Below are 20,305 nucleotides of genomic sequence, written 5' to 3' on the forward strand. Positions count from 1 at the left end.
TGTGGTGCTTTGATCTCAGATATAATGTGAAAAGAGGTGTCAGCTCTATTTGACTGAATGGATCAATCACTTCTGCTACAAGGAAATTAATTATGTTGTCAATAATAATGGCAATAACATTTGTAATAGTGGTACATGGTGGTAATGATGTCTTATAACAGTTCTAAGTCATAAATATGATCATAATAATACCTTTCAAGGGCAAGTTTCCCAGTTGCTCATAATTGTTTTACCCATTTTGCATGACAGACTATAAGGTCGTATGAACATCAACATGCTCTCTGTGACCCATAAAGGCTGGAAAGTGAGCTTATGGTTTGTCATTACATCTCCATGGCAGCTCATTGTCTGCTTCCAGTTAGGATGTATTGTTATAGACTGAATGTTCCTCTCAGACCGAGGCAGGATATGACCATCATACTGCTGATCCTGACAATGCATTCCACAACCTTGAGAGAGCATGACAGACATTCAGAGTGGAGGTGTGGCAGCACAGAGGACCACAGCTTTATCCGGAAAGCCCAATAGTGCATGTGAGCAACTGTGACCCCTCGACCTCGTAAAGCATTTCAATCGCTCTTAGTGCCTAATGGTTGTTCTTTTAAAGACATAATAGAACAGCTTGACAGTTGCTTATCTAGCTGCTTCTTCAGGTTTGTCGACATTACTACTGGTTCACGACAGAATTTAGCTCTTCCTTGTTTCACTTCTGATGTGAGTTTCTTTGTTTGTACTTCGCCACATTCTTTCACAGAAGAGCGGCAGCGAACATTTTAACAATGATGACACTGTAAGGGGTGTAGCACGAAGTAAGATTAGCGGGTTAGCGAGGTATGTTGAGTCTAAAGCCCAGGAACAAAGGTGGCTCTCTTTTAACCTGGCTAGATTTCCATGTTAACCCATGCTGCAGAACCGGATAGTCCGGAGCAGTTACAGAGTTTCGGATTGAAGTCAACTAAAAAGCGTCTTTCACTAATCAACTCCTGGAAATAGCGTCACTCTATAGTCAATAGTCAATAGTCAATAGTCAGTCTATGGGCGATATAGATTCTCAGCTGAGGGAATACGTTATGTATGCATACTTGTAACGTTACCAAATAAAGTACCAAAACCAGTAGCACAAACTGTGTGTATCGCATTACATAAACACTGTATATACTGTATATATATATATATTTATTTATTTTTTGCCACAGGAACCTACATACTGTATGTGATGCAGAAAATCAGCAGATTGTAAATCCCTCTGAGACAAATCTGTGTTTTGTGCTATATAAATAAAATTGACTTGACATGATAGGTGGTAATGGGTGCATAAAACACTATAAAAAAAAGACAAACATATTTTTAGGTTCTTAAGAGTACAGATAAAAAGAAGAGTTTATGTTAAGTGTTTTTTAGTAATTTGCCCCCTTAATAAAGGCCTTTTATTCATTCAAGTGTCTGAAGTTAGATTTTTCTACACTTAAAAGCCACAATTATTCCATTCCTCCTTACTGACCGTTCACTAAACCCCAGCCTCAAACGGCAATTGTCCAATCATAGCTTACAATCCGTAACATAGCACAGCAGGTTTCAAGCTTTTCCAAAGGATAGGGGCGAGCCAGCTATATTATTACTGTATGAGGGGTTACAGGAAAATACCTGTTCAGAGCTGGAACATTAACTGTCTGGGAGCCAAAGTGCTAGAATATTAGAGTTACGTCAGCAGTTAGACCGAAACGAATAGCATTATATTAGTGTTTTTTTTCTAGGTATTCTGTGGATCATTAGCTGGTGAGGATGACTTGTTGACTGAGACATGTAGCTTTAGCCTCTGTATATTAGCATTATATCGTGTACGTAGCCATTACGCGCACATTAAAGACACTTTTACAAACTTTTTGTTTCAAAACAAATCAGTTGGAAGCGTTGAAAAGTCAGCTTGAAAACGAGTTTTCCACCAACTCACAGAGTTTTTGCGTTTGCATTAGCTTACTCGTCATTTCAGCAGACAGATCCCACAGTTGTCGTGAAACCATTGTCATTGTAAACTACAATTCATTGGGTTTCTCATCATCAATCTAGAAACTTATTATACTTAAAAGATTTTTCAAATCTTAACAGATATTGAAAATGTATATATATATATATATACATATATATATATATATGTATATATATATATATTTTTTAATTTAACAGTTTTGATCCTATAGTGTGTGGTGAGCAACGATTTGGCCAAAACAGCACACCACACACTAACAGATTCCATTCATGTACAACAAGAGTCCCGACTCTCAAAACCGGAAATCTCGCAAAATCTCTCGCAATCAAACGTGACTTTAGTGTAAACAAACAAGGCGGACGACGGGCAGGAATTAGCGATTAAATTGACGAAGAAAAAAGAAAAAAGATATTATACCTTGTTTTGTTGTAGTTTTGTGGCAACAAAAGTTGGTCCTCCATTTCTAAGGTCTATCCTACTACTACTTTATGCTTCGCGTTTTGCATTAGCCGCGACCGCCATGACTGCGGTTGTTGTCCTTCCTTCTTCAGTCAGCTTGGTTCCAAATTGGCTATCGTTCTTTCCCATGTGACAGCGTCATCTGCTGTACTAGGGGGTTTCGATTGTAAATATTGGAACACGTTTGATATTTGCAATTTGAAATCGGTGCGACCAGGATGGACTTCCGAGCCGATCTCGGGATGTAAAAAGCACTCTTAACATACCTCACACCACAGGAATATCTGGCAAGACAATCTTTAAAACCATCAACAAATCGGGGCTTTGCTGACGATTGTCGAGAGGAGAGAATCAAGCCCAAAATCGGCTTAATTTTGTGTAGTGTATGCCCGGCATTAGTGAGTCCTGTACACACATACAAATGTATTCCATGACTGAGTTTACAATGTGACTTTGTTGGTGAATACTAATAATAATGAATAATGTTTTCTGGCAGCTTTGCAAGCAGGAGAAGCAGCTTGTTGAGCTGCACTATGGAAAAGAATCAGCCTATTGGATGCTGAAGATTCAATGCATTTTATTCAAAAAGATGCTGTACGCCAATACTGTAGTATACAAAGCATTTATCCGACGGCAGCCCTATTAGGAACATAAAGAAGATACAAGATATTATACACTTGTACGTGTAACAGGAGCCGATTGCTTTTCATATCTGCTCTGACAGTGCGGTGATATTCTGCTCCTCTTAGCTCGGAGATAGACGGCTGGAAGACTGCCTTTCTTCCTCGAAAGGGTTTAGGAAAGCTGAAACAATGACTAAATTAAAGCGATATTGTCTTTTTTTTCTCTCTCTCCGGCTCTTCCACTCGCCCCGTTCTCGTCTCTCTCTTTCCCTCTACCATCTTTCAATCTCTGTCTCTCTGTTTTTCTGATTGATACACCCATTTCACGAAGATTTCACGCTTGAGAAATCCCAAATGGGTCTCCTCTCATGACAAACAGATCAATTTTTATAGACTTGAAAGTTGCTGGTCTTGAAAATTGTTTGACTATCTTCAAGACAGCGCAGAGTTTTGTGGCAGCACTCGCTCTCTCTCTCCCTCTCTCTCTCTCTCTGCGCTCCATCTGAGTCATGGGCCTCATATACTGTTGTTGTGTCGGTGTCATAAACCATTTATGAAGTTGCTAATATCCATCGACGACCAGATACATTTTGCGCAATCTTTCACGCTCAAATGAATTTGCAAAGGTGAACTACAAAATCTGTTGAAAAGGGGTCAGAGTGCTGCATATTCAGGAGTCTGAAACATTGTTAAATATGCTGACACAAAGACCTGCATGATATGCTTTATGGTCTGGAGGCTTGTAATGTAAACAGCAGGTGGCTGAGCCTCTGAGCGCTGTGGCTGCTGCAAAAAAGAGATGCTTCTAAGAGATCCACCTGCCTCTTTGAGATACCATTGGCAGCGTGGAGTCACACTTTAGCCTGCTAGCATATGCACACACACATACACACACACACACACACACTCACAGAACCAAACCCACATGCACTGCACAGAAAACACGCGCAAGAAATGCTGGAATGCAAACGCATGAAATATGAGCGCAATAATGACAAATGCATTAATATGCATGTGTCTCTGCGAGCACACACACACACACACACACACACAGAAACAATGTAATTAAAATGCCCGTGTCTCCACCTGCAGTGATATTCTTCAGAGCAGATTTTCGCAGTGAGCAGAGCAGTCATGACTCTGAAAAACGCTTTGATCACAGCGGGATCTCGCGGTGGCGAGGTGAGCAGCACATTTACATCTCATTCACAGAGTACACATTAAGGTGAGCCAGCCAGCCTGCCTCGCTGCCCCTTCCTGCATGTGTGTGTGTGTGTGTGTGTGTGTGAGTGTGTGTGTGTGTGTGGGCTTGATATTAATTCTCTATATTAAGTCTCCTCTTGTGTATGCACCAAAGTCAACAGGTTTTTTAGGAGGCATTGGATTTAATAAACGTATGCATTGGAAAAGTTCCTCTCCCAGCAGGCCTTATAGGATAGGACGCTATTGTTTTTCTCTGCCTCCCTATCTTCTTTAAGGTTTATTACCATATCGGTTGGTTATTTTTTTTGCTTGCAAAGTACTGTAGTTTGTGTGGAGTTGGCACTTTCTTCCACTGCGATGGTGCCAACATTTCCTGCCACTTCAGACTGCACACTCAGTTGTTTTCTGATCAAAAAAAAGTCCCCTGTAGTGTAGAAAGAAGCCCCGGATTATATAGGCTCAAATGACTTACCTGATGTAAATATTGACAGCTTGATGAATAAAATATGAACAAAGTGTAATGGAGAAGGGATAATTCTTAATATTACAATTTTACAGTATCTTACTCAAGGTTATTTTGGTGCCCTTGTAATTTCTAACCTCCATGCATTTCACACAAAAACCTCCACCTGAGTGTGCGAGACCGAGTCGAAGCGCGAGTGTGTTTGCGCGTGAGTGACTGTTTGCAGAACGCGAGCAAACCACAATTTTCAGCGCTGTAATTCTCCATCTGTCTGGCTAACGGGACTTTTCGACACGACAGACAACAGAGGCCTTGAGTGTGTGTACGCGTGTGTGTGTGTGTGTGTGTGTGCACTACGGATGACATCATTTACAAGTCTACTAAATCCCGAGCAGGCAGCCACATAAGCAGCCAGAATGGTGGATTGTGCTCCAGAGAGCAATGACTCGTAACACCTGATGGGGGGACAGTAGGTGGAAGGACAAGTTGAGCTTGATTTACTTCGCAGCTTACAGTGGAGCCGTTTGCTCTGCCCGCTGACATGTTAAAGGGTAACTTTGGCATTTTTCAACCTATTTTCCTCATGTTTTTGTGTCTAACTGACTAATGGGGACAACAATTTCTGAAATTGGTCCAGTGTTGAGGGAGAGCGCTGCAGACGGCAGCTGCTTACGGGCTGTAATATGGTGCTATTGGGGCAAGCTGGCTCTGTCATTTACGGTCACTAAAAGTGCTTGTTTTTTCCATGACTGGCTCTGATTGTTATAAGTGTCTGACCGGGGGCGATTCTAGGAGCAAACCGTCATCCCCCAAATGAGAATGTGCTGTGTGTACAGTCAAGGGCGTAGGTTTTGTTTCAACATTGGGGGGTTATTTGAGCATCAAACACTTCCTTTCCTGCATTCTGGTGAATTTTTATGCACCAATTTCTGCCTTTTACAGCATCAAGTTGTGATGGAAATGTCTTTATGTATTATTATTCAGGTACCATGTGACAACTTAAAATATGCGCAAATATATAGTGCTGTTTAGGTCATTTTAAACGGTGACGTCAAGTTTCAAAAAATGGTCTCACTAAAATGAAATGGCTACTATGGGGACTAACATCATCACACATGAATACAGTTGGGCTCTTTGAATCCACAAGAGTCTCAGCTTTACAGTGATACCCACTTTATATAATTCCAAGACTGTTTAGGGACCCCAGTATGAAGAAATATTCAAATACACCATTTAAGAATAGGCAAAAATAACACATTTATACTGCATGCAAAAAACTGCATGTTTTTTGCCCCAAACTGCATGTGATTGTCATAAAGAGGGCATGTCTGTAAAGGGGAGACTCGTGGGTACCCACAGAATCCATTTTCATTCACATATCTAGAAATCAGAGGTCATGGGACCTATGAAAATCGCCATGCCAGTTTTTCCTTTGGAGCATTATTTAGCCTCCTTCCTGACCAGCTACAGTAGCATGACATGGTTGGTACCAATGGGATCCTTAGGTTTTACCATTATATCTTCACTCTAGCGTTAAGACTGAGTCCACTACAGCCTCTTAAAGACTGTAATGTCGGCAGTCTCAGAGAGTTTGATAATAATATTTTAGGGGTGCTGAGATTAAATTTAGGTGTGCTTGAGCACCCCTAAAAAGAGTCTAAAATCGCCACTGTGTCTGATATTATGGAAAGAGTTTCCCTCAAGGAGAAGTCTCATTCTGACAACGGTGGAATAGTGGAATACATCCATGGTGGAAACACTGCGAGTGCCAGCTGGGCAGAGTGTGTTGTGTTGGAGTACAGAAAGCGTAGCTTAGTGTTATCTAAAAGATTTTCAATGTCATGGCTGAATATCTAGATGTTTTCAACAATGTGGACGAGGTCTTTGAATTCGATGGCCACCCGTATTTATTTGAGTCATATTGAGCCATATTCAGATTTCACAATGAGACTTCTCCTTGAGCGGGACTTGGACACAATAAGAAACAGACCAGATCAAGCAAAAGGTAGGAAAAATGTTGTAATTTCTCTGTAGGGTCCTTTCCATAATGTTGTCAGGCACAATCTGAGTCTGTCAGTGGCAAAAACAAGCACTTTTTAGTGGACATAATGTCACATTGATGCTGCTCACTTGACCTCACAGCTTGTTTTTGTGGCTACCGGTTACAGCTTTATCCTTCAATACTAGACCAATTTCAAAAATTGTTGTCCCCATTAAACACTAAGCACAAAAAACATGAGGAAATAGTCAACATCGGCCTTGAGTTCATGCTTTGGTCTTGTTTGTATCGAAACATAAATTATTTTACATTCATCTCAGGAAAATCCAGCAATTCAAATTCAAAGAAAGAGGTGAAATTAAACTGATTTTTAGGAAGAAAAGAGGACAAACCAGACAGCTAACTATCTAAATGAAGGAGAAAGTTGTGATGCAGTTTTACCTGGCAGAAGAAGCAGGTGCAGAGCCCCGTGGTGGCCATCTGCAGCCATCCAGGTCTAATCAGACCAGGTAATGATGCACCGCTCAGTTTGTCCAGTCCCAGACGGGGCCGAAAACAGGCGAGTCGGATTAATCAGGAAGCGGCTACACGGCTCTGATAAACACCAAGCAGACAAAATTCATATATCACTGCATGATTGTTGTCAGCTGGACAGGATGGAGCTTATTCACCCTTAATCATTTCTGAAATGTGTCCCTGTTAGCATGCAAAGATTAAAATCTCTTAGGAAAGTTTTGTGGTTCTGGAGTGATTTTGGCTTTTGTTTTGAAGCAGGACATTTCTGATAATATTTTTCCCATCATGCAAGTTGGTTCTGACAAAAATCTCATCAACTGCTTCACAAACCACACTGACATTCGATACTGTCCTTCAAGGCCAAAGGCACAGAAAAAAGTCACGCAAATCTTATCTTTTCAGCCCATTTTTTTCCCTCATATTGTAATGAGATACATACAGAATGAAGCTGAGGTTATTTTTATATCAAGCACGTCTCCGAGGGTGACAGCCTACATGGCATACCAACAGGGTTTCATTTTAAAAGTATTGCTCCATTTATCCGTGAGCTGACAAGAAGCCGAGGCAGTGGTCAATTGTCAAAGGCGTATCTCATTACAGAGCTGACGTCGATATGTTTAGGAGACGTGCTTTCTGATTGATTTTGTGCTGTATTGGAGGGATGTGCACACAGGCATGCCAGGCTATAGGCAGGCAAATGACAATGATTTGGTCAGAGTCGATTGGTGTGATGGAGAAAGGTGGGAAAATAGGGAACTGGTCGTTTTTTCGTTTCTTTTTTTTGACAGTACACATGCGTCAGACGTGTAAATGCAGATCAGAATGGTTGGTATACGAACATATATCACTGTTACTTCGTATGCATTTCGGTCAGCTCAGTATCACTCCATTTCATATAGAAGCACAAATCCAAATCAGACTTTTTTTTTGTCAAAAATAAGATAGTTGAGAGTTAGAGGCAGGAAATTAAGAAACATCTCACATATCTCATTTCCTGATTAGGTACTGTGTGTTCAGTTGGAAAAAGACTGCATAATTGTACAGGACTAATGACACATGCCAACAATGAAAAACTGAAGAAAGTCCACAAAAGTAAGTGCCAATTCGAACACTTCACCACAGAAAGTTCACATGGACTAATCCCGCGATGCTCCATCTCCTTATATATAGACTTGTTAAGATATGTTGGCACATATCGCTCCCTTACAAGCCCCCATGGGCAAATGAGGTACAATTTCTTTTCTTAAAGGATTTTAAAGGAGTTTTTGACCACTAGTAGCACTATGGAGTAACGTTTTTACAAGTGGGACACACCATAGACTGTATATAAAGATGGACAACATGACAGCCCCTCAGAAGTGATGCCGAAACATCTTGATTGCCCCCTGGTGGCTGGCTGCAGTATAGGTCATAAATCCCGCCCCCTCCATGTTAGCGGATGGGACATGGGCCAAACTAAAAAGTCAAAGTCAAATACATTTTTCCCAAAGATGGTTTCTGTCATTTTGGGTAGTTCTTATCACGCTGCTGTATGTTCAAGTGTTCATTTTTCTAATAAGTTTGGTTTTAATTAGTTATTTGATGCTATAAAAAGGGGGTGAGAAGTCATGATTGGCAGCTGTGAGTCTCTCTCTCTCTCTCACGATTGGTTCAGGCAGGTGACCTTGATACCGCGGCTCCACCGCCCGCTCACTACTGCACAGACTCTGGCTCCAAATGATGTCAAAATTTCAAGATGGCAGCTTCCGTATCCAGGATATTTTGGTTTCCTTTCTGTACAGTGGGAGGAGACGCGTCATCCATCTTTATGTACAGTACAGTCTACGGAACACACGTGTCCATGTCGGTTTCACGCTGATCAAAGGTTGGTGGCGATCGACGCCCAAGAAGAAGACTGCTAGCAAGCAAACATGAATGTAAACAAAGTGCAACATAAAATATTTAAAAATGTGGCTTTGCAAATGTTTTACGAGGACACGAAGTGCATTCAAAACATTTGTTAGACCTAAAGACAAACACAATCCATTTTGGTCAATACACCACAGGGCACCTTTAACAGGTTAAAACGCATCCATTAAATATACATTCATGAAGACCCACAAGATCAAAGATGAGCACAGCTGATATGTAACAATAAAAACATTGTAACCATCTGTAGTGACAAAGGTAGTATGTTGCCACACACGGCAAAGTATAAATATATATTAATATATAGTCAGTGTATATGTATCTCTGTACCTTTACCTCCTTGTGCGCTGACTGTGCCGTGGAGCTTGGTGGTAGGGTCGGTCATGCGCTGACAGGAGGAGAAGGAAGACGAGGAGCATCCCGATGGGACAAACAACAGCACCTGAACCCCATCACCTCTGTCTGGATGCAAAGCACATTCCCCTTGTATGTATCTGTAGGTGCAGAGGCCTGGAAAGAAAAGGAAACTGCAGGTTGTGACACAGGTAAGATGAAGAATATAAATAGGGCATATTTTTTTTGTTTTTACAAGTCACAGTATCTTTCAAAGAAGAAACTATTTTCATAGGTTGTGTCATCTGCTCCAACTGTATCTATATACTTATATATAGTTCACTGTGTGAGCTCTGAGAAAATGTACTGAAAATGCACTGGCTTTAGATGAAAGTGTCAAATGGCTTGTTGAGCTCAATACCAAGTCAAAATCACATAAAGTAGGATTTTTTTGGGGGGGAAAAAACTGCCATATAAGCTTTCAAAGAATCTCCTCCACATTGTTCATACATGGATATTATCATTGTGCAGATATGACTGCTCTCCATTTCCCAACGATTTCCTGTCCACGTCGGCCGCATAACGCGCCTTCCATTATCTCCTGAAACTCAAGAGCCCGACCATAAACGACAATTTCGCCGATCAATACGGTAATTTCATACAGGAATATACAAGGAGTTACAAATGGGGTTACAGAGCGGGGGGGGGAGTGTGTGGGGAGCAATGTCACATTTTATCCCCAAGACGCAAAGGGATAAAAGCAGACATCAGAGGATCTGTCTGGCGGTGGCGAGTATCAGTAGGAAAATGGACAACTGGACACTTTTATCTGTGCTGGCTTTGATGTTTGGCGAGGAAGCTGATGGAGGTTCAAGGACGACTGCGACGCCACGGGAGAGTGGGGAGACTGAGGAGAGGTTGGGGCGGGTGGGCCTGATGCATGGGGATAGGTGGAGGGGGAAAATGGGGAATGTGCACGTGTGCAAGAGAGCAGATCGTGGACCGGATGAGATAAAAGAGAAACATAACAACGAGAGTGAGAAAGGAAGAGACAGGTTGCCTCGACAGCGACTGGTCTTTAAACATTTACCTGTGCCTGCCTATGCTGGGGGGAGAAATGGCTGTTTGATTCCATTACACTTCTATTACAGCTGTAGTTAATGGCTGTGTCACAGTCTATTAACTGCATTCATCTTTGCCTCTGATATATAACAGGACATCAGCGTTGAACAAAGACAGATGACTGTGGCTCCCTGCTTCGCCTGTTACAACTCATACCTTATTTCCATGCACGGGATGAGGTGGAGGACACGCACACACACACATATATAGACAAACATAGGATATTCAGCTATAAACACAGGGGAAATACGGCTACATTCTGATATACTGTACCAAACAAACATATATACATTCATCTTTCTGTCCTCTCCACACTAACGTAGCGGTGACAGCCAGCCGTCGAGTGTGATAAACAGGACCGGAGAGATGGGTTTTAATCTAAATACGTCAATATCTGTGGGATCACAACACATGACTGTCAGCACACATTCAGCTTTGACACGACATAAACAGCAGGAGAGATATACAGCACGCGACTGATAAGTGTGTGTTCATGTACGTGTGCGTACATACATATATCTGCGGTGTTCATTCACAGCTCAATTCCAGACTGCCGCTTATATCTGACTGTTCAGAATGATCTATTCAACAACGTGAGCTACTTTATATTACGTTGAAAGGATGTGGAGACGAGGTGTGAAGTAGATATTACAGGTTTTTATTTAATTCAAGCACTTTTTTTTTTTCCCTCTTTCTATTCTCATGTGCTAATACTGGTATAGGTAAATGCCAAACCACCAAAATGATAATTGTATCTGGTGAATGAAATTTAAAGGGCGGGTCAATCAAAGGTAATCAATAAGGTTATGAATAATGTGAATGATAGCACTAGTTGAGTTAAAGGTAGCTGTGCTAAGTTTGGAAATAACTGATGTATATATACATTTGAATTCCGCATTCTGCGAGGTAAAATTACTGCTTTTGTGAATGTAGTCTGGTGGCTTTGAAGATAGCAATATAACGTCTTTTAGTGTACGCTATATTTAGAATATTTTCACGGCTTTACCTTGCTGTTAGACGGCCCTATCCAACGGGGAACTGAAGCCCGTATATCACTGCAAAACCACCAAGCCAGACTCTCTTCACAAAAGTAATTTTACCTCGCAGAACACAGGAGTTGCTGGTCTACCGCTGCATCGATCGATTAGTTTGTTTGTGTTATTGTGTGATTTTCAGATCCAAACTCGGTGTCCACACAGCAGCACATTGCTTAGGTACTCCTGTCTGTTTCTCCAAACTGGAAGCGTGCCAACCCCCATCTAAGTTACTGTATGTAACGTTAATACACTGACTATAAGGATGTAAATTAACTGTATATGTAGCAGCGTCATCATGCAGAAACTTTCGCCCCTTAATAACAAAGGAAAGCAATAGTTAAAATATTTCATTTCTCTGCTCCACAATAAATTTGAGAAAGATTGGGAGTCTACCCACCAGTGAAGAAACATGTTTGAACACATATCACAGGATTTTTATTAAGCCAAAAACTGAGGGAAAAATAATTTCCTCCTCTCACACAAAAAGGAGAAACCCTCTCTATACAGACTGAGGATGATAATATTATGAAAATTGGTGGGTACGTTTTTGACAACTACTAATTTGACTGCGAAAGTATAAGCTCAGCGTGCTATATATGTCTCCGTCTAATGTCTCTTCGCTGCTTAGTAAATGATCTCCAGTTTTCATAATCACACTCTGAGCAACAGAAAGTGACATGGTATTTCCTTATTGCTATGGCAACACTGTCAAACTTCAGTTTGAATTATAAAATACACTTATGTGCAAAATCACAACCTACTTACTACTGTAATGCGCTATATCATTTACTGTCTGACATTTTAGTGCCCTCAAAAAAAATCCCACATGTAACGCAAAACACGTCCACAGCATATACACTACTCTCTGCTAACAATGTGTCACATTTAATAGATGACGCGAAATGATGATAATCCATAAATGTCCAAAATTCTCAATTTACTGCACAATATGCCGTCTATTATATCGTGAATGAGTGAACAAGAGAGTGATTTAGGACACAGACAAAATGTAGGCTAAATTTCCAACATGGAATTGAAAAAATCTTTTTCCCTCTTCACACTGACGATAAAACATCCAATCTGCAGTAAATCTGACGGGGGGAAAAAATCTTCGCAGACTTTCAGAAGCAGTGTGCACATATCTGAATTTGTATGAGACAAAGGCGGACATGGATAAAAGGGCTCCTTGCACGTTTAGTTAATTTCATAAGGGGGGATTATACATGGTCTCAGCAGTGCTTTCAAATGAGCCGCTCTGAGATGAGGCTCGCGTTGCTGCTCTACTCCCTGCTGGCTCTCGCTACCCAGCATTAACCTATTTAGGGCGGCTTTTAGGCCTCTCCATCGCCCCTATACTCTTTCACAATTTATGAGGCCTAATCAATACGGAGTGGAGCACCTACATGAAAAATGGTTCGGGGGGAAACTGCAGAGAGCGCATCAAAGAGAGGCCCCCCCTTCCCTGCAAGAGATACCACTCTCTAAATTAATATAACCCAATACACAACGGAGAGCCCAGACCCCACAATAAGAGGACAGGGCCCAGAGGCTAATACCCTGTTAGAGCAGTTTTATTTTACCCTTCCTCTTTCCTGCCTTCCGTCCACACCCCCCTCATAAAGCGCTTTATCAAAAGCTAATTATGCTCAAAAACAATGAAATAACTCACAGGACGGCAGCCTGTACGGAGCTTATTGTGTGAGCCTCTTGGCAAGAGTACCCCACAAAAATTATATTGTCACTTACCTATTAATGAAGACAAGTTTGCAGGCACTCTTTGGTCCATTTTAATTTATATTAATTCTCTGTCAGCCCTCGTTAAGGGCATTATTAAACTGCATCCGGAAGCAAAACAAGGCTTTTGACCCGAGCAGGAGTTGAAATAAATCTCTCTCTATCATTTAGCGGCTGTGAGCAGGCAAAATACCTTAACAAACAACTTGGCAGAGGGAGGTGTGTGAGGTGAATATAGACGAGCTAACGGAGTTTTGAATATATTTAAAAGTCTCTGTGCTAACTATGCAGATTCAAAGTGCAGATCCGAAGAACAGAATAAAGTAGAATACAAAAGACAACTTGTGCTGCATATTGCAGTGCCATTGTCCTGACCTAACCTGATAATACACCTTTTCACAGCAGACATGTCACAGCAGGAAAGAAAGGTGTAAATAACACTTCAACAGACATTGTTAATGTTAACAATGTATAACAAGTCAAACTGTCTGTTGTGAAAAAGTTCCATCAGACTGAAATGACATTTTGTTTGACTTCATTCACTATAAGAATCACTTTACAAATTGCACAGGCTAACTGTAAATCCATTAAATTTGCATCTAAAGCCCTTCCGAAGTTCTTAGTACAGTAACTATACTACCTAGTTTCAAACTAGTGATTACCAAATCTGGCTGCGCCCAGTGGGCAGCCTCCGGGTCTGAAAAGTGAAGCCAATGCGGAAGTGCCTTAAACTTGCATTCTTTCTAATAGCCAGCAGGGGGCGACTCCTCTGGTTGCAAAAAGGAAGTCTGATTGTACAGAAGTCTATGAGAAAGAGACCCTTCTTTTCACTTGATTGATTACCTCAGTAAACATTGTAAACATGAGTTTATGGTCTCAATCGCTAGTTTCAAGTCTTCTTCAATACAGCATGATGTTCATTTAGTAAATTAGAATGAGATTCTTAGAACGTTAACCCTTTCACAGTGTGTTTTCAGTTCATGAAAGTTAATTGTAATATTTTGGTCGCCTAAAAACGTCTTATTCGGTGTCCGGTTGTACTTAGCTCCACCCTCTCGTGTCACTCCTGGCTGCAAAAGATGGCGACGGCCAAAATGCTGAACTCAAGGCTTCAAAACGGCAGTCCACAAACCAATCGGTGACGTCACGGTGACTACGTCCACTTCTTATATACAGTCTATTGTTGAAACATTAGAAATTAAGCTAGAATAAAGATTTTAGCACTGCAGCAGCACAAGCTGTAACATAACTGCCGAAAATAACTGTTTAACGAGGGTCAAACTTAATTGTCAGTTCTTTGTAGACATAGGTATGACATCTGCACACATACGTGAAGAAATAAATGCCTCTCAGAGTTAGTAGAACTCATGCTGAGTGCTGGATTATGCAAAGGAAACCAACGCTAGTCATTGTGTTTGTCATTGTTTGTGTGGTGCAACCTGTTTTGATTTAGTGTAGGGATGTGTTTCAACTTATTAAACATTTACGTTATATCTCGGAGAAGTTTGAACTCATGAGTAGGTGGTGCAACCAGCTCCAGGCTGGTACTGACCATGATTTCATCAAAACCAATAGAATGTCTTTGGTGGTTAAATGTGAATGCCATGGTGTTCATATATATTCATACGTCTTTCGTTTGTACATGTTTTTGCTATCTAAGTGTCAAGTCAAGGTTTTTACAACAAGCAACGAATACAAATTCATCACAGAGGAGACCAGATATATCCATTTCTCCACCCACAGTAGCCTCAGTTAACCACATTGCAATGCAACCACAGGTCATGTTGAATTTTTAACAAATGATATACAATAACCTGCTGTTTTTGCTCTTACTGTGCTGTCACAATCCCCCTCTACTCCTCCTGCACTAAAGTAACAACGGTGATCTATTATAAGAAAGCCTGATCGCTAATGTTGTTTCAGAGAAGGTCATGTATAATGTCCACACCACAAACTCTGCATCACAACACGGATTCTAATAGAATTGATGGGCAGCGATCGGCTAATGAGGCTGAAACTGCACCATTCCAGTCAATTTAACCAAACGGTCGGCCCCTCAGTTTGCATTGTGATCACGTAAAAGTACCAAATATACCTCGTAGCTCTTCATGTACATTCTCCAAAAGCTCTTGGTTGTCACTGTGAAATTCACTGGACAGTAACTGCAAATTCTATTAGTAGATCCTGTGCCCCTAACCAAGACAAACCTCGCCATGCTCAATCCTCCAGTGTTCACAGTTGTCTTTCTGGCAGCCATATTGGTCGTTTTGCCCCCTCCTTTCTCCACCCTCCACCCATTCCAGGAACCTATTGTTAAATGATCCATTCATTCTCTGTGGCTCCGTTGGCTCGTCCAGAGCTTCTGGTCAGCGGAGAGTGGCTAATCTGCCACGCTGTCTGTGTTTGTAGGGGCTGTAACGGCACTGACTGAATGTTAATTGTATTCCCTACACAGCGGCCTACCTACCGGTCTAACTACCTGTCTGTCTGCTGAACTGAACACCTGTCTGAACACCTAATTGTGTCTAAATGCCTGTCTGACTGCATCAATATCTACGTTTGACTGCTGGACTGTGCACACCTGTCTCTCTTCCCGCTTACTTGTGTTAATAGCTGTCTGCCTGCATGAGGGAATCACACATAATCACATCAAGCGACAGGAAAATGGAGATGAAAGGGACATCTATTATTGACGGCGGTTTTATTTTTGGAAAATTATTAACACAACCTGCCGTCACCCATCAAATGGTGAAAATGAAACAGCTCAAAGCGAAATAATATTAGCATCTGGCAGAGCGTCTTGAGAAACGCCTAATATGCCGTGTGATTCACTGCAAATCATTTCTTTCCAACTTTTTGTCCTTCAAACCAAAAGTTATTAACTACTTTAAGTTTACTGCAGATATGACCGGACATTCAAGGTGAAAAGCTCAGTGCCACTGTGATAATCGGAGCGAAGGGGGAAACTGGCCACAGCTAGCGCCGAAACGGTTCTCTCGCCGGGGAAAAAAAAAATTGCATGTTGTGCATTATTATTTTTTTATTAGGTCGAAAATGCTTTGTAAAGCATTTATTGCAGCAAGAGGGAATAACAGATGGATTTCTCACTGGGATAATGTGCAGCAGAGCTTCTTCCTCTGCATGTTGTCTCTATAAATATTCAGACCCACGGTCCAGGGGTCATGTTGGGCGGAAGGAAAGCAGTGGTTATTCAAACAGTGTTTTGCTGGCGTGTTGCAAAAGGTTGATATAGGTCATGTTGACTGAATGACCCTTCAGCCTGCCTCTCTTCCTCTGTACATAATATTTATAAGTATCCTCTATTTTAGTCGTTCTCTTCTCCTCTCTTTTCTAAACTTTAGGAGACAATGTTCACATAAACTAGAGGCACAAATAATCCCCTGTGGTATTGCAATGGTCACAGCCAGGCTAGTTGTTTCCTCCTGTTTCCAGTCTTTATGCTAAGAATTACAATGCATTACTTTTTGTAGGTATCGCTACGAAAGGTGTATGAGAACAGCCTGCATATCTACAGTTTCTCAGAATCTGCTGCGAGTATATCCTTCCTTCCATTCCTCCCCACATCTGTCCTTTGTCCCTCCCTCACTCAGCTTTTTTTTCATCTCCTCTATATCTCCCTTCTGAAAGCCCCGGTCCGTTCAATTAGCCATCTGCTAGCCTGGCCGGCAGCAGCAGAATCGGTGTGACCGGCCACTTTGATGGTGCGACCCCGGAGATCAGGACAGGTGAGTGGGCCGCAATCAGCCACTTTGATTACTCCCTTAACCACTGCAGAGCAACCAATTTACCACAGGGTTACCACTGAACCTATTAACCTGTTAGTGTGCACAGCCACCCGCAAGGAAATTGGATGCTGGAGGAAGGATGTAATGTGGTGTTTTCTAATGGAAATCATGTCATGTGGGCCCTTCAGGTGGAGCAAAATAAGATCTAGAGGTGGCGTGTGTGCATGGGACTCCAGGACACATGGTTGTGTTACAGTAATCAAAGCCGTAATCAGGAACACAATCCCAGAGATTACTGGCACTCTATTTCCTTTCAGATCCTCACATTTAATTTTCTGTTTCTGTTAACTGATAGTGTTTTTTTGTTATCCAACCTCATTAGATCGTGATCTCTTTTCACTGAAACACAGGAAACACATTAAGTCACATGGAAGTATCTCCAACATGCATCAGTGTACGGCCCGAGAGTTTACCTCCGTGTGAGTGTGCGATAACAAGGTCAGTAAGAACAGGCAGTAATTAGCTGCTAGTAGGCCCCACTGATTATGTTGTTAATTGTTTTTTCCTCTGCACTCTTTTCCTATACATGTTTTGTCACCATTTGGGGGATTATTTGAATGTTCGCAGCTAATTATAATATTAAAGATAAGACCGTAATTCCCTAATGGCTTGACAATGGTAATGTAGTTATTATTACCGTCACAAAAGGTGAATAGCAGACTCATGTTATATGAGAATCCTACAGGGCAGAAGGCAATAGCTTTCATGGTTATAGAGTGAAATGTTATACGCCGACTGTGTGTAAAATATTCCTCAGAGTCAGAAAGAGCTCACATAAGGGTTTCAAGCCGACTGCAGTATAAATGAACGCAATGATTCAAAAAGAAAAAAAAAAAAAATTCCTGTGTCGTTTTCCCGCTATAATACTGGATATGATGGTGCTACTGTGAACAATTTCATCTCTACTTTGGAGTCAGTTACACTAGGCTACACTCCAATGGGATAAATGAGCCCACAGAAGAAAAGGGTGTCAGTGGGGGGTGATGAAAGAAGGGATGGATCTGTTGGTTGCAACACAGACCTTCCTCAGATCAGTGCCGTGTGAGATTTCCCTGAATACCAGATTAGCTTTGAATGTTGGTGTCCTGAAAAAACAAAATCCTGCCTCTACACTGCTCTAACAAGGTCCTCGAGTGATGCAAGAAATATAGCTGCTCGAGGAGTTTTAAATCACATGAAGTTTTCAAAGCGGCAAAAGTGGTTTGTTTTGTGAGTAATTAAAGGAAGAACTGGAAAGTTTGCGTGAGCAGTTACAGCCAGAGTGACTGGGAAGACAAAGAAAACAACACCACCTTCAGAAACTCAAACTTCATGTCACGACTCAGATAAGAATGGTATCAATCTTCTCATCTAACTCTAAGCAATCAAATAAGTGTTTCCCAAAATGTCAGATTTTATTGAAGAATCAAAATAGAAATAGTAGAGGCAATTCCCATAATGCTTGATACTGTAGCTCCTTCAATAGACCAAATCTGCCTTATGAACACCCACATCTATCAAGCTCCTCAACCAGTATCCTTTAACTTCATACAGTTTACATTAGAGTTTACGTTTGACTTGGAGTGTCACAGTCCGTCACTCCTCTCGAGCCACTTTCCCTACTCCCCCTTCATTGCCATTTTCCTTCCAACCACCAGATGCCCTCAGACCTTCCCTCCGTTCCCCATCACCTGACCTTCCCCGCCCACCTGCTCACCTACTCCCACTTTCCGTATCAGCCCTGCGGATATTTAATCAACCCTTCTCCACTTGTCAAAGTTGCCATGTGCTTCTTGCCTTTGCTTTCGAGCTTCTGTATTCTGTTATCTGAAACTATCTGTGATTTAACTGCCTGTTTCGAACCTCTGCCTGTACCTACCTGTAAGCCAATATATGTATACACAGTACATGTATAAATCTGAATTTATCCTGTCTGACTGCTTTGTCTGCGTTTGGATCCAATCCTGCAATTCCTGTCTGTACAGTAAAAATAAACCTAGTTTAGCTTAGCACAAAGACTGGAAGCAGGGGGAAACAGCTAACTTGGCTCTGTCCAAAGGAAACAAAATCAGCCTACCAGCACCTCTAAAGCTCACTAATGTATATCTTGTTTGTTTAATCTATACAAAAAATTGGTGACAAATAGGCTCGGTCGTGAATATTAGTCTATAGTATTTGCAGAATTAGATTCCAATGGTGGCGTAGGATTGCTTCCAACTCGTGTGATTTCCAATAAATCCAGAGCGTTGTCTGTCCGAAAGTCAACATCTATTGAAAAAAGATAGATGTAATCATTTCCAAAATTCACAACATGTTTTAATTTCATGAATATTCTGCTTCAATCCATATTTGTTGGCGTTTAGCCTTTCAAAAACAACATTTTCCCGGCAGTCCAAAAATGTTTTGCTCTCCCCAAGTTATAGATCAGCTACAATTCATAAAAAAATTAAGATTCATTTACAGAAGGATATGTGGCAATTTAATTTGAGCCTATTTTAATACAATTCATATTGTGCTTAGAGGGAGTTATTTTCACCGGACATTAAGATCGTGTCTGCTTGTCTCTCTCACTCTCTAGGGGCAGGAAAAACAAAAGAGTTGAAAAGCATAGGATGTATATTTTGTAATTTATCAGAATCAGATCTTTGACAGTTGATCAAACTATTTAGAACAAATATTGGCCGATAACAATCGGTAACCGATTGATCGGAACAACCTTACATAAGACAGTGGTATAAATGTTCTCATCTAACTCTCAGAAAGTGAAAAAGTTTGTTTCCCAGAATGTCAAACTATTCCTTTAAAAATCTGTCTCTCACAAGCTCAACACGTTGGAAGTGCAATACTTAACGACTTGACATTGAGTGCCTCTTTTAAGATCTGCACGACAAGTGCAAAAATAACCCTGAGCTCTAAGGTCTCTCGCAGGTGAACTTCAACACCTCTTGAACACAACTTAAGTTTCCTGAGTATAACTCTATATGCCTAACCTCTAACCTTCCACATGCAGCACAGAAATAGATCAAGCTCGAGCACTCTGCTTCCTTAACATACTCTCATACTTATGCTATCTTGGCGAGTCTCACTTATTAACTCTGAGCGTCCTGAATTATATATTGGCATATAATTCAGAGCG

General features: G+C 41.2%; 1 long non-coding RNA gene across 1 annotated transcript in view; it reads right to left on the bottom strand.

Moving 5' to 3' along the window:
- Nucleotides 1-7,299, bottom strand: part of LOC119479727 — a 36,702-nt gene extending 29,403 nt beyond the window's left edge. Inside the window, exon 1 of the long non-coding RNA XR_005204741.1 lies at nucleotides 7,176-7,299. This is a non-coding gene — a long non-coding RNA (uncharacterized LOC119479727). The remainder of the gene's footprint in view (nucleotides 1-7,175) is intronic.
- Nucleotides 7,300-20,305: the final 13,006 nt, after the last annotated feature.

This window comes from Sebastes umbrosus, chromosome 20 (genome assembly GCF_015220745.1).
Source record: "Sebastes umbrosus isolate fSebUmb1 chromosome 20, fSebUmb1.pri, whole genome shotgun sequence".
NCBI classification, from domain to species: Eukaryota; Metazoa; Chordata; class Actinopteri; order Perciformes; family Sebastidae; genus Sebastes; species Sebastes umbrosus.